This window comes from Ascaphus truei, chromosome 10 (assembly GCF_040206685.1).
Source record: "Ascaphus truei isolate aAscTru1 chromosome 10, aAscTru1.hap1, whole genome shotgun sequence".
NCBI classification, from domain to species: Eukaryota; Metazoa; Chordata; class Amphibia; order Anura; family Ascaphidae; genus Ascaphus; species Ascaphus truei.
This window is the reverse complement of record NC_134492.1, coordinates 54928310-54942749: the sequence shown is the minus strand read 5'-3', so window position 1 is coordinate 54942749 and position 14440 is coordinate 54928310. Positions and strand designations below refer to the sequence as shown.

The following is a 14440-nucleotide window of genomic DNA, read 5'->3' as shown; positions in this document are numbered from 1 at the left end:
AAGGATAGCAAAAGCAATTTGCTTGAAACGTTGCTTTACCTATGTTTACTTAGAAACATAAGTTAAGAAACATATCTGTTCGACTCATGGTGTAATGTTTAAAATTCATCAATGTTAACTTTACGCCATAAAAAATTGCTGAATCTTGGAATGATGTGCCTGTTTCACAAATTCCATTTGAAAAAAGTCTGATGCTCTACCGACTGAGCTATCCGGGCTCTTACTTTGTTCCTCTGGGGGAAAAAAAACAGTTTATAAAAGAAGCAGAACCTTCCTTTCATCATTTCTCATATCTTTTTTTCTCAAACATTTATAAAGAAAGAAATTGCAACAGTGTCCATTTTACAGTGACGTCATAAAGCAGATTGAAATTTAGGCATGACTAGTTACTACATGTTTAGCTTGAGTTGTGGACATCCAACGTTTTCTACTCTTCTACAACATATCGCCTATTCTGCGTTCCGTGAATAAAATGGGAAAACAAACACAAAAAATCAGGAAAAATACTCCCCTGCCGACAGTGTTGGTGTTTAATATTCATCAATGTTAGTTTTACTCAATACACCAATGTAGCAATTTGGTTTGATGTGACAGTTTTTATAAATTACATTCTAAAATAAAAGGATAGCAAAAGCAATTTGCTTGAAACGTTGCTTTACCTATGTTTACTTAGAAACATAAGTTAAGAAACATATCTGTTCGACTCATGGTGTAATGTTTAAAATTCATCAATGTTAACTTTACGCCATAAAAAATTGCTGAATCTTGGAATGATGTGCCTGTTTCACAAATTCCATTTGAAAAGAAATGTACAGTAAACATCCTTAGCTGGAAACTTTGCCTGTACCAAGTGGTATTAAGAAACAGTGATTTGACAGGAACAAGTCCATGTTTACTAGAAGGACTAGTGATTAAAATGATCAACTTGTATATGCTGCGCATGGTTTTAAAAACTCTACATTTTAACAAAGTATAAAACAAACAAAGAAAACGCCCGAACAGGGACTTGAACCCTGGACCCTCAGATTAAAAGTCTGATGCTCTACCGACTGAGCTATCCGGGCTCTTACTTTGTACCGCTGAAAAAAAAACAGTTTATAAAAGAAGCAGAACCTTCCTTTCATCATTTCTAATATCTTTTTTTCTCAAACATTTATAAAGAAAGAAATTGCAACAGTGTCCATTTTACAGTGACGTCATAAAGCAGATTGAAATTTACGCATGACTAGTTACTACATGTTTAGCTTGAGTTGTGGACATCCAACGTTCTCTACTCTTCTACAACATATCGCCTATTCTGCGTTCCATGAATAAAATGGGAAAACAAACACAAAAAAAAGAGGCGTGATCTATGATGAGGAAAAATGCTCCCCTGACGACAGTGTTGGTGTTTAATATTCATCAATGTTAGTTTTACTCAATACACCAATGTAGCAATTTGGTATGATGTGACAGTTTTTATAAATTACATTCTAAAATAAAAGGATAGCAAAAGCAATTTGCTTGAAACGTTGCTTTACCTATGTTTACTTAGAAACATAAGTTAAGAAACATATCTGTTCGACTCATGGTGTAATGTTTAAAATTCATCAATGTTAACTTTACGCCATAAAAAATTGCTGAATCTTGGAATGATGTGCCTGTTTCACAAATTCCATTTGAAAAGAAATGTACAGTAAACATCCTTAGCTGGAAACTTTGCCTGTACCAAGTGGTATTAAGAAACAGTGATTTGACAGGAACAAGTCCATGTTTACTAGAAGGACTAGTGATTAAAATGATCAACTTGTATATGCTGCGCATGGTTTTAAAAACTCTACATTTTAACAAAGTATAAAACAAACAAAGACAACGCCCGAACAGGGACTTGAACCCTGGACCCTCAGATTAAAAGTCTGATGCTCTACCGACTGAGCTATCCGGGCTCTTACTTTGTACCGCTGAAAAAAAAACAGTTTATAAAAGAAGCAGAACCTTCCTTTCATCATTTCTAATATCTTTTTTTCTCAAACATTTATAAAGAAAGAAATTGCAACAGTGTCCATTTTACAGTGACGTCATAAAGCAGATTGAAATTTACGCATGACTAGTTACTACATGTTTAGCTTGAGTTGTGGACATCCAACGTTCTCTACTCTTCTACAACATATCGCCTATTCTGCGTTCCATGAATAAAATGGGAAAACAAACACAAAAAAAAGAGGCGTGATCTATGATGAGGAAAAATGCTCCCCTGACGACAGTGTTGGTGTTTAATATTCATCAATGTTAGTTTTACTCAATACACCAATGTAGCAATTTGGTATGATGTGACAGTTTTTATAAATTACATTCTAAAATAAAAGGATAGCAAAAGCAATTTGCTTGAAACGTTGCTTTACCTATGTTTACTTAGAAACATAAGTTAAGAAACATATCTGTTCGACTCATGGTGTAATGTTTAAAATTCATCAATGTTAACTTTACGCCATAAAAAATTGCTGAATCTTGGAATGATGTGCCTGTTTCACAAATTCCATTTGAAAAGAAATGTACAGTAAACATCCTTAGCTGGAAACTTTGCCTGTACCAAGTGGTATTAAGAAACAGTGATTTGACAGGAACAAGTCCATGTTTACTAGAAGGACTAGTGATTAAAATGATCAACTTGTATATGCTGCGCATGGTTTTAAAAACTCTACATTTTAACAAAGTATAAAACAAACAAAGACAACGCCCTAACAGGGACTTGAACCCTGGACCCTCAGATTAAAAGTCTGATGCTCTACCGACTGAGCTATCCGGGCTCTTACTTTGTACCGCTGAAAAAAAAACAGTTTATAAAAGAAGCAGAACCTTCCTTTCATCATTTCTAATATCTTTTTTTCTCAAACATTTATAAAGAAAGAAATTGCAACAGTGTCCATTTTACAGTGACGTCATAAAGCAGATTGAAATTTACGCATGACTAGTTACTACATGTTTAGCTTGAGTTGTGGACATCCAACGTTCTCTACTCTTCTACAACATATCGCCTATTCTGCGTTCCGTGAATAAAATGGGAAAACAAACACAAAAAAAAGAGGCGTGATCTATGATGAGGAAAAATGCTCCCCTGCCGACAGTGTTGGTGTTTAATATTCATCAATGTTAGTTTTACTCAATACACCAATGTAGCAATTTGGTATGATGTGACGGTTTTATAAATTACTTTCTAAAATGAAAGGATTGCAAAAGAATTTGCTTAAAACTTTGGCTTTACCTATGTTTACTTAGAAACATAAGGTAAGAAACATATCTGTTCGACTCAAGGTGTAATGTTTAAAATTCATCAATGCTATCTTAACGCCATAAAAAATTGCTGAAACTTGGAATGATGTGCCTGTTTCACAAATTCCATTTGAAAAAAGTCTGATGCTCTACCGACTGAGCTATCCGGGCTCTTACTTTGTGCCTCTGGGGGGGAAAAAAACAGTTTATAAAAGAAGCAGAACCTTCCTTTCATCATTTCTAATATCTTTTTTTCTCAAACATTTATAAAGAAGGAAATTGCAACAGTGTCCATTTTACAGTGACGTCATAAAGCAGATTGAAATTTAGGCATGACTAGTTACTACATATTTAGCTTGAGTTGTGGACATCCAACGTTCTCTTCTATTCTACAACATATCGCCTATTCTGCGTTCCGTGAATAAAATGGGAAAACAAACACAAAAAAAAGAGGCGTGATCTATGATCAGGAAAAATGCTGCCCTGCCGACAGTGTTGGTGTTTAATATTCATCAATGTTAGTTTTACTCAATACACCAATGTAGCAATTTGGTATGATGTGACGGTTTTATAAATTACATTCTAAAATGAAAGGATTGCAAAAGAATTTGCTTAAAACTTTGGCTTTACCTATGTTTACTTAGAAACATAAGGTAAGAAACATATCTGTTCGACTCATTGTGTAATGTTTAAAATTCATCAATGCTATCTTAACGCCATTAAAAATTGCTGAATCTTGGAATGATGTGCCTGTTTCACAAATTCCATTTGAAAAAAGTCTGATGCTCTACCGACTGAGCTATCCGGGCTCTTACTTTGTGCCTCTGGGGGGGAAAAAAACAGTTTATAAAAGAAGCAGAACCTTCCTTTCATCATTTCTAATATCTTTTTTTCTCAAACATTTATAAAGAAGGAAATTGCAACAGTGTCCATTTTACAGTGACGTCATAAAGCAGATTGAAATTTAGGCATGACTAGTTACTACATATTTAGCTTGAGTTGTGGACATCCAACGTTCTCTTCTATTCTACAACATATCGCCTATTCTGCGTTCCGTGAATAAAATGGGAAAACAAACACAAAAAAAAGAGGCGTGATCTATGATCAGGAAAAATGCTGCCCTGCCGACAGTGTTGGTGTTTAATATTCATCAATGTTAGTTTTACTCAATACACCAATGTAGCAATTTGGTATGATGTGACAGTTTTATAAATTACATTCTAAAATGAAAGGATTGCAAAAGAATTTGCTTAAAACTTTGGCTTTACCTATGTTTACTTAGAAACATAAGGTAAGAAACATATCTGTTCGACTCATTGTGTAATGTTTAAAATTCATCAATGCTATCTTAACGCCATAAAAAATTGCTGAATCTTGGAATGATGTGCCTGTTTCACAAATTCCATTTGAAAAAAGTCTGATGCTCTACCGACTGAGCTATCCGGGCTCTTACTTTCTACCGCTGAAAAAAAAAACAGTTTATAAAAGAAGCAGAACCTTCCTTTCATCATTTCTAATATCTTTTTTTCTCAAACATTTATAAAGAAAGAAATTGCAACAGTGTCCATTTTACAGTGACGTCATAAAGCAGATTGAAATTTACGCATGACTAGTTACTACATGTTTAGCTTGAGTTGTGGACATCCAACATTCTCTTCTATTCTACAACATATCGCCTATTCTGCGTTCCGTGAATACAATGGGAAAACAAACACAAAAAAAAGAGGCGTGATCTATGATCAGGAAAAATGCTCCCCTGCCGACAGTGTTGGTGTTTAATATTCATCAATGTTAGTTTTACTCAATACACCAATGTAGCAATTTGGTATGATGTGACAGTTTTTATAAATTACATTCTAAAATGAAAGGATTGCAAAAGCAATTTGCTTGAAACTTTGGCTTTACCTATGTTTACTTAGAAACATAAGGTAAGAAACATATCTGTTCGACTCATTGTGTAATGTTTAAAATTCATCAATGCTATCTTAACGCCATAAAAAATTGCTGAATCTTGGAATGATGTGCCTGTTTCACAAATTCCATTTGAAAAGAAATGTACAGTAAACATCCTTAGCTGGAAACTTTGCCTGTACCAAGTGGTATTAAGAAACAGTGATTTGACAGGAACAAGTCCATGTTTACTAGAAGGACTAGTGATTAAAATGATCAACTTGTATATGCTGCACATGGTTTTAAAAACTCTACATTTTAACAAAGTATAAAACAAACAAAGACAACGCCCGAACAGGGACTTGAACCCTGGACCCTCAGATTAAAAGTCTGATGCTCTACCGACTGAGCTATCCGGGCTCTTACTTTGCGCGTCTGGGGGGAAAAAAAAAACAGTTTATAAAAGAAGCAGAACCTTCCTTTCATCATTTCTAATATCTTTTTTTCTCAAACATTTATAAAGAAGGAAATTGCAACAGTGTCCATTTTACAGTGACGTCATAAAGCAGATTGAAATTTAGGCATGACTAGTTACTACATATTTAGCTTGAGTTGTGGACATCCAACGTTCTCTTCTATTCTACAACATATCGCCTATTCTGCGTTCCGTGAATAAAATGGGAAAACAAACACAAAAAAAAGAGGCGTGATCTATGATCAGGAAAAATGCTGCCCTGCCGACAGTGTTGGTGTTTAATATTCATCAATGTTAGTTTTACTCAATACACCAATGTAGCAATTTGGTATGATGTGACGGTTTTATAAATTACATTCTAAAATGAAAGGATTGCAAAAGAATTTGCTTAAAACTTTGGCTTTACCTATGTTTACTTAGAAACATAAGGTAAGAAACATATCTGTTCGACTCATTGTGTAATGTTTAAAATTCATCAATGCTATCTTAACGCCATTAAAAATTGTTGAATCTTGGAATGATGTGCCTGTTTCACAAATTCCATTTGAAAAAAGTCTGATGCTCTACCGACTGAGCTATCCGGGCTCTTACTTTGTGCCTCTGGGGGGGAAAAAAACAGTTTATAAAAGAAGCAGAACCTTCCTTTCATCATTTCTAATATCTTTTTTTCTCAAACATTTATAAAGAAAGAAATTGCAACAGTGTCCATTTTACAGTGACGTCATAAAGCAGATTGAAATTTACGCATGACTAGTTACTACATGTTTAGCTTGAGTTGTGGACATCCAACGTTCTCTACTCTTCTACAACATATCGCCTATTCTGCGTTCCGTGAATAAAATGGGAAAACAAACACAAAAAAAAGAGGCGTGATCTATGATGAGGAAAAATGCTCCCCTGCCGACAGTGTTGGTGTTTAATATTCATCAATGTTAGTTTTACTCAATACACCAATGTAGCAATTTGGTATGATGTGACAGTTTTTATAAATTACATTCTAAAATGAAAGGATTGCAAAAGCAATTTGCTTGAAACTTTGGTTTTACCTATGTTTACTTAGAAACATAAGGTAAGAAACATATCTGTTCGACTCATTGTGTAATGTTTAAAATTCATCAATGCTATCTTAACGCCATAAAAAATTGTTGAATCTTGGAATGATGTGCCTGTTTCACAAATTCCATTTGAAAAGAAATGTACAGTAAACATACTTAGCTGGAAACTTTGCCTGTACCAAGTGGTATTAAGAAACAGTGATTTGACAGGAACAAGTCGATGTTTACTAGAAGGACTAGTGATTAAAATGATCAACTTGTATATGCTGCGCATGGTTTTAAAAACTCTACATTTTAACAAAGTATAAAACAAACAAAGACAACACCCGAACAGGGACTTGAACCCTGGACCCTCAGATTAAAAGTCTGATGCTCTACCGACTGAGCTATCCGGGCTCTTACTTTCTACCGCTGAAAAAAAAACCAGTTTATAAAAGAAGCAGAACCTGCCTTTCATCATTTCTAATATCTTTTTTTCTCAAACATTTATAAAGAAAGAAATTGCAACAGTGTCCATTTTACAGTGACGTCATAAAGCAGATTGAAATTTAGGCATGACTAGTTACTACATGTTTAGCTTGAGTTGTGGACATCCAACGTTCTCTACTCTTCTACAACATATCGCCTATTCTGCGTTGTCACGAGAGCTTGCGACAGGCTGTAATTGTACACCAAAAACTATATATAAATATATATATATACCTGGGTTATAACTGGGACGAGACTTAAGATATAATAAAGTGATTTTATTCCTTGATAAAGGTGAACACAACAGATTATACAATAACAGGCAAAATATAGACACTTACGTAAAAGATGAAAATAATTAAAACAGTCCCATCTGAACTGGCAGTTTCATCCAGCAATCAGGAAATCATTCAGCAAACGAAGACAAAGGATATATGGGTGGACAGCAGTTTATAAACCGTTTGTCCCTCTATCTGTAATCTTAGGTGCCGAGACGGCTACCAAATGTCTCTTGGAAGCTTTTGAAGCTCATTTTGGGACTTCCAGCTTGGGGTAGCCCCCCATCAACAAACCCTTTGAAGCAGGGTGGACAGTGTGAAGAGTCCCACTTCCTCTGGTTAATTCCTTTTGTCCGTTGGGCCAAGCATAAGCAATTAGCCAAATAGTCTTTGATGATCAGGTTTGTAAATTCTAGCCTTTCCTGCTCATCACCACAGGGGTTCCTCAGACTTAACCAAAAGTTCATATTTACTGCAAATCATTGCATAACTTCCGTTCCGTAATACACACAGTCAGGTGAGATATATTACTGCATTCTGGGACACCTGACGCTCGTAGAGAGACCCATCATTACATTGTAATATGAACATTAATAGAGATATTAATATCTGGCATTTCGTAACAGTTACATATTCAATGTTTAGACTCCCCAAGATCGGCTTACTCTCGCCAATACACTTATGTAATTCTTAGCCGGTTCAGCCAAGGACATCTCATAGTATTCTTATATTTAATAAAGTTACTCACTTTTGATATCCTGTTGGGGGTAGCCCCCCCCCTGGCCCCATCAATAAAACCTTTTGAAGTGGGCTTTTGCTTTTCGCATAACCAATTAGGCCAGTTACCTATTGATCAGGGCGATGTATCACACCTCTCTGTTGATATACACTTCCAGTGAATACTCACGTGAATACTCATATGAGGCACCATTTGGTTCCTTACGCATTACAAAGACAGGCATTCTGCCTGTACATTAGCACACCATTAGCATTCTGCCTGTGTATTTCAAAAACTGCAAAAAGTCACTTTATCCAAAATATATGTCCCTCTTATGACAAAGTTATATTTTTAATATGTGTGTACTTGGGGGGTGACCCGGAGGCTGTACCCCAAGGCTCAGAATACCTTGCTGGCAGGCAAGACAGGTCCATGAGGCAAAGGGAATACACAGATAACGCATTAACTAGCCCACTGGGCTTACACAATTAACCCCTGATGACCCAGTGTGTGTTTTATGCAGGCACTGATTAACCCAGACATTACAATGGAACAGGGAAGAATACATTTACAGGTTATAACAAGGGTAAAATCAAATTTCTGGGCCTCAGCCCAGTTAACCCCTTGTCTCCCTGGCGACGTTAGAGGGGGGCCCTTGGGGGGTAACCCCGTTAACCACGTGTCACGGGAGACTCCTGTGGCGGGTAGGATCTCGGTGGCCGGAACAGCACGAGCGTAGTAGGGGTCACAAGCAGAGGTCCGAGGAAGGCGGCAGGCAGCGAAGTCAGGTACAAGCAGGGGTCCGAGGCAGGCGGCAGGCAGCGAAGTTAGGTACAAGCAGAGGTCGGCAACGAGGAGACTGGAACAGGACAGGCGGGGCAGGACAGGGACTAAGAACAGGGAGCAGGGACTGAGACCGGGGAGCAGGAATAACCAGGGACAAGCCAGATTACTAGCAAGGACCTTTACTGTGAGCAGACTACAATACAGGTACAGGTACAGGAAACAGGTCAGGATCAAAGACAGGCATGAGCATACTGTAGGAGTCTGACTAGCAAGCAAAGGCAAAAGCAACAGACAGGAAGCAAGCTATAAAGGACAGAGACAGGAGCAACAAGAAGACAGACAGAGGAACCCAGAGCCAACAGAAGACAGCAGCACACCCAGTGGACAAGGAAGCTATGGCTAGGCAGGAGGTCTAGGCAATCCTGACACCCCGGGCCAAACCCTCCCTACCGCCACACCTCCCCTGCTCAAGGGCCCCTGGTACCCCAGCGGCCTCCCCATGGCCCTGGGATACCACTGGCGCTCTTGACGCACTCAATATGTCCTGAGGGATTGGCCTGGCAAAATTGTCCTCCGGCATTGACCAGTACACCGTGGATGGTAAAGTCCAGATCCTGCAACGCCGGGCATTCTCCTTGGCCTCCCTCTGCCCCCCACCCAGTGCCTTGGGAACCAAGTCCATGGTGAAAGGGGCTCCTGTGCAGTCCAGGCTGCACACTGCCCAGAGACTGGCATGTCTCTGCATCTGCAGGAGACCAGCTATCCAGCACAGACCGTCGCTTCCCTGTCAACCAAGTCTGGGACAGGGTTATGTCACTATTCTGTAGGGACCCTACCTGCCCTGGCTCTGTGTCACCCTGTAGCTGCTCCGCCATACTCCTGACTCTCCTCCCTGGCTGCCTATCTACCCACAGCCCTTCCTTTGGGGACCCGGGGGAATCTGTCAAGGGGGTCACTCCTGGCCTGTCATGGCAAGGGACTTTCTGCCTACCTAGCCCATCCCTAGCTTCTGCCAGCTGCCTGACACCCCACTGACCTCCTATCTCCCCCTGCTCCACGGTGCCTCCCTGCCTAGCCTCCCCTAGGCCCAGCACCTCAGCCGGCTGCTTACCTCCCTGCAGCCCACCTGCACTCCTCTCCTCCCTGGGCAATCCTACCCCAGACCGTGGAACTACCTGAGTGCAACTACCTCCCTGACCTTGTCTCCCCCTTACCAGGGATGAGCTCAGGGGCACCTCTCCAGATGCAACCGCCTTAGCGCTTGGCTGGCAGGTATCCCTGGGGTGGCACAAGCCTGCCACTGCCCCGGATACCTCCAGCCCATAGCCAGGCTGCAACAGGGGGTTGCTGATCTGAGAAACCCCCTGGGGCTCTGCCAGGGCAACGGGAAACTCTAGCTGCAAGACCTGCTGCTTTCCCTCCCTGGCTACCACTAGCCCTCCTTCTCTCACTGAGATCTGCTGCGGGCTACCTACCTGCAGCCTCTCCTCACTCCGCTTCTCCCTAGCTAATCCTAGCCTGGACCCTAGGGAAACCTGAGTGAGGCCCTCTCCCTGACACTGTCTCCCCATTACCGGGGATGAGCCCAGGGGCATCTCTCCGGATGCAACCGCCTCAGCTCTTGGCTGGCAGGTATCTCTGGGGTGGTGCAAACTGGCCCCTGCCCATGATACCCCCAGCCCATAGCTAGGCTGCAACAGGGGGTTGCTGATCTGAGACACCCCCTGAGGCTTTGCCAGGGTAATGGGGACAACTGGCTGGCTCACTCGCTGCCTTCCCTCCCCGGTTCCCACTGGCCCACCCAACCCTCTCCCAGGCGATCCTACCCTAGAGCTGGGTGCTAACGGGGCGAGCCCCTCTCCCTGAAGCTGTGCCCCCATTACCGGAGGTGAGCTCAGGGTTGCTGGTGCAGATGCACCCACCTTAGCTCCTGGCTGGCAGGTAATCTGGGGGTGGTCTAACTTTGCCACAACCCCGGATACCTCCAGCCCATAGCAAGGCTGCAACAGTGGGGCTCTTAACTGAGAGTCCCCTTGCTGCTCTGCCCAGGTAATGGGGAAGCCTGGCGGCCCTACAAGCTGCCCTTCCTTCCCCTCCCCTGGTAACTGATGCGGGCTACCTACCTGCAGCCTCCCCTCACTCCGTTTCTCCCTAGCTAATCCTAACCTGGATCCTAGGGACACCTGAGTGAGGCCATCTCCCTGACACTGTCTCCCCATTACCGGGGATGAGCTCAGGGTTGCTGGTGCAGATGCACCCACCTTAGCTCCTGGCTGGCAGGTAATCCGGGGGTGGTCTAACTTTGCCACAACCCCTGATACCTCCAGCCCAGAGCAAGGCTGCAACAGTGGGGCTCTTAACTGAGAGTCCCCTTGCTGCTCTGCCAGGGTAATGGGGAATTCTGACTGCCCTACAAGCTTCCCTTCCTTCCCCTCCCCTGGTGCCCCTATCTCCTGCCACCCCCCAGTCACCCCTAGAGTGAAACAACAGGGTACAGTCATAGGGAAACATAAGTCAGAGTCAGTCTGCGACTTGGTCTGGCTTACCTTGCTGGTCCCCGCAGAGACCGCCGCCTTCGTTGGTCCCAATTGCAGGGGGACTGGAGCGGCCGCCGCCGGCCCCATCTGGGCTGGGCAGCACCGGGCCACTGCCGCAACAGCGCCCGGGTTGGGTACAGGTAAAACGGTGCAGGACAAGGGTCCCAGGTCTTTGTGGAGGAACACAGCTCCATGCAAACTTGGTAAAATAACCCCCTCCCGCAAACCCTGTCCCTCCCCCCAAATAAAACTGCCGCCGGCAGGATGCCGGAGTGGCGGTTTTTCCTCTGCCGCCGCCGCTGGTTCTCCGCCGGGATCAGGTGGGTGGCCGCTGCTCTCCGCCACTGTTGCTGATGCAGCCCGTCCAGGTTCTCTAGGAGACGTCCCGAGGAGGGTTGTCGCCCCGGCTGGGCGGGAGCCATCAGAGGATGCCGCTAACTGGGTCATCTTTTCCGCAGCTCGTGAGCGTTGGCCCTGAGGGGCTTCTTCGCCTGACCGCGCACGGTCAGGGCACTGGGCATTATTGTGGCCCATTTGTTGGCAGTGCCGCAGCGACTGCCGGTGCTTCTCTGCCACCGTTGGACTAACCCCAGCAAGGGGCAACGGAGTCCAGAGCGGAGTTGCCTGAGCGCCGGGCTCATTCCAGAGCTCCTCCGCCGCCGGTGGACTAACCCCAGCAAGGGGCAACGGAGTCCAGAGCGGAGTTGCCTGAGCGCCGGGCTCTGGGAGGGGATAAGCGAGTCGGATCATCGCCAGCTTCAGCTGCTCGAGCCGCTCTGCTGGGGACATCTCTTCCTGCGCAAACATCAGGGCCAGCAATTCTGGGTAAAATGGACTGGCCGCCGCAACGGCCAATACCTCTCCTGGTGCAAGACCACCCGCTCCCTCCACAAGTCTCTGCCGTCCCGGAGCTGGGTCCCTTCCCTGCTCTCCGGGCGGTGTGATGGTTACAGCAGCTGCAGCTGTGGATCTTTGCTCAGCCTGCCGGGTTTCATGCTCACCGATTGCTGTCTCTCTCTCAGCCTTGCTGGCTGCTGCTCCCCGCGCCGACTTGATGCACTACTCTGGTCTCAGTGCCCGGCTCCAGTCAGACGGATGGCCGGCACTTTGGTTCTGGAGGAAATGCTTCTCACAAGTAGGGGAACAGTGAGGAGGTGCCATATCTTGTGTTATGTGTTGTACACTGTGTGTTCAATATCTTTAGTCCCAGGAACTTGCAATTACCATCAAGTTCCCACTGGATCACAGTACCCCGCAGAATACTGTAATCCAGGTCCAGTTCAGTCCCGCCAGCTGCCACCAGTTAATTACAAGCCTGTCACGAGAGCTTGCGACAGGCTGTAATTGTACACCAAAAACTATATATAAATATATATATATACCTGGGTTTGAACTGGGACGAGACTTAAGATATAATAAAGTGATTTTATTCCTTGATAAAGGTGAACACAACAGATTATACAATAACAGGCAAAATATAGACACTTACGTAAAAGATGAAAATAATGAAAACAGTCCCATCTGAACTGGCAGTTTCATCCAGCAATCAGGAAATCATTCAGCAAACGAAGACAAAGGATATATGGGTGGACAGCAGTTTATAAACCGTTTGTCCCTCTATCTGTAACCTTAGGTGCCGAGACGGCTACCAAATGTCCCTTGGAAGCTTTTGAAGCTCATTTTGGGACTTCCAGCTTGGGGTAGCCCCCCATCAACAAACCCTTTGAAGCAGGGTGGACAGTGTGAAGAGTCCCACTTCCTCTGGTTAATTCCTTTTGTCCGTTGGGCCAAGCATAAGCAATTAGCCAAATAGTCTTTGATGATCAGGTTTGTAAATTCTAGCCTTTCCTGCTCATCACCACAGGGGTTCCTCAGACTTAACCAAAAGTTCATATTTACTGCAAATCATTGCATAACTTCCTTTCCGTAATACACACAGTCAGGTGAGATATATTACTGCATTCTGGGACACCTGACGCTCGTAGAGAGACCCATCATTACATTGTAATATGAACATTAATAGAGATATTAATATCTGGCATTTCGTAACAGTTACATATTCAATGTTTAGACTCCCCAAGATCGGCTTACTCTCGCCAATACACTTATGTAATTCTTAGCCGGTTCAGCCAAGGACATCTCATAGTATTCTTATATTTAATAAAGTTACTCACTTTTGATATCCTGTTGGGGGTAGCCCCCCCCCCCCTGGCCCCATCAATAAAACCTTTTGAAGTGGGCTTTTGCTTTTCGCATAACCAATTAGGTCAGTTACCTATTGATCAGGGCGATGTATCACACCTCTCTGTTGATATACACTTCCAGTGAATACTCACGTGAATACTCATATGAGGCACCATTTGGTTCCTTACGCATTACAAAGACAGGCATTCTGCCTGTACATTAGCACACCATTAGCATTCTGCCTGTGTATTTCAAAAACTGCAAAAAGTCACTTTATCCAAAATATATGTCCCTCTTATGACAAAGTTATATTTTTAATATGTGTGTACTTGGGGGGTGACCCGGAGGCTGTACCCCAAGGCTCAGAATACCTTGCTGGCAGGCAAGACAGGTCCATGAGGCAAAGGGAATACACAGATAACGCATTAACTAGCCCACTGGGCTTACACAATTAACCCCTGATGACCCAGTGTGTGTGTTATGCAGGTACTGATTAACCCAGACATTACAATGGAACAGGGAAGAATACATTTACAGGTTATAACAAGGGTAAAATCACATTTCTGGGCCTCAGCCCAGTTAACCCCTTGTCTCCCTGGCGACGTTAGAGGGGGGCCCTTGGGGGGTAACCCCGTTAACCCCGGGCCAAACCCTCCCTACCGCCACATGCGTTCCGTGAATAAAATGGGAAAACAAACACAAAAAAAAGAGGCGTGATCTATGATGAGGAAAAATGCTCCCCTGCCGACAGTGTTGGTGTTTAATATTCATCAATGTTAGTTTTACTCAATACACCAATG

General features: G+C 43.2%; 3 non-coding genes across 3 annotated transcripts; all 3 read right to left on the bottom strand.

Annotated features, from left to right (window-relative positions):
- Positions 1-991: 991 nt before the first annotated feature.
- TRNAK-UUU (transfer RNA lysine (anticodon UUU)) lies at positions 992-1064 on the bottom strand. The gene has a single exon. It is a non-coding gene; the product is annotated as a tRNA-Lys (tRNA).
- Positions 1065-1852: 788 nt separating this feature from the next.
- Positions 1853-1925, bottom strand: TRNAK-UUU (transfer RNA lysine (anticodon UUU)). The gene has a single exon. It is a non-coding gene; the product is annotated as a tRNA-Lys (tRNA).
- A 3561-nt stretch (positions 1926-5486) lies between these two features.
- Positions 5487-5559, bottom strand: TRNAK-UUU (transfer RNA lysine (anticodon UUU)). The gene has a single exon. It is a non-coding gene; the product is annotated as a tRNA-Lys (tRNA).
- Positions 5560-14440: the final 8881 nt, after the last annotated feature.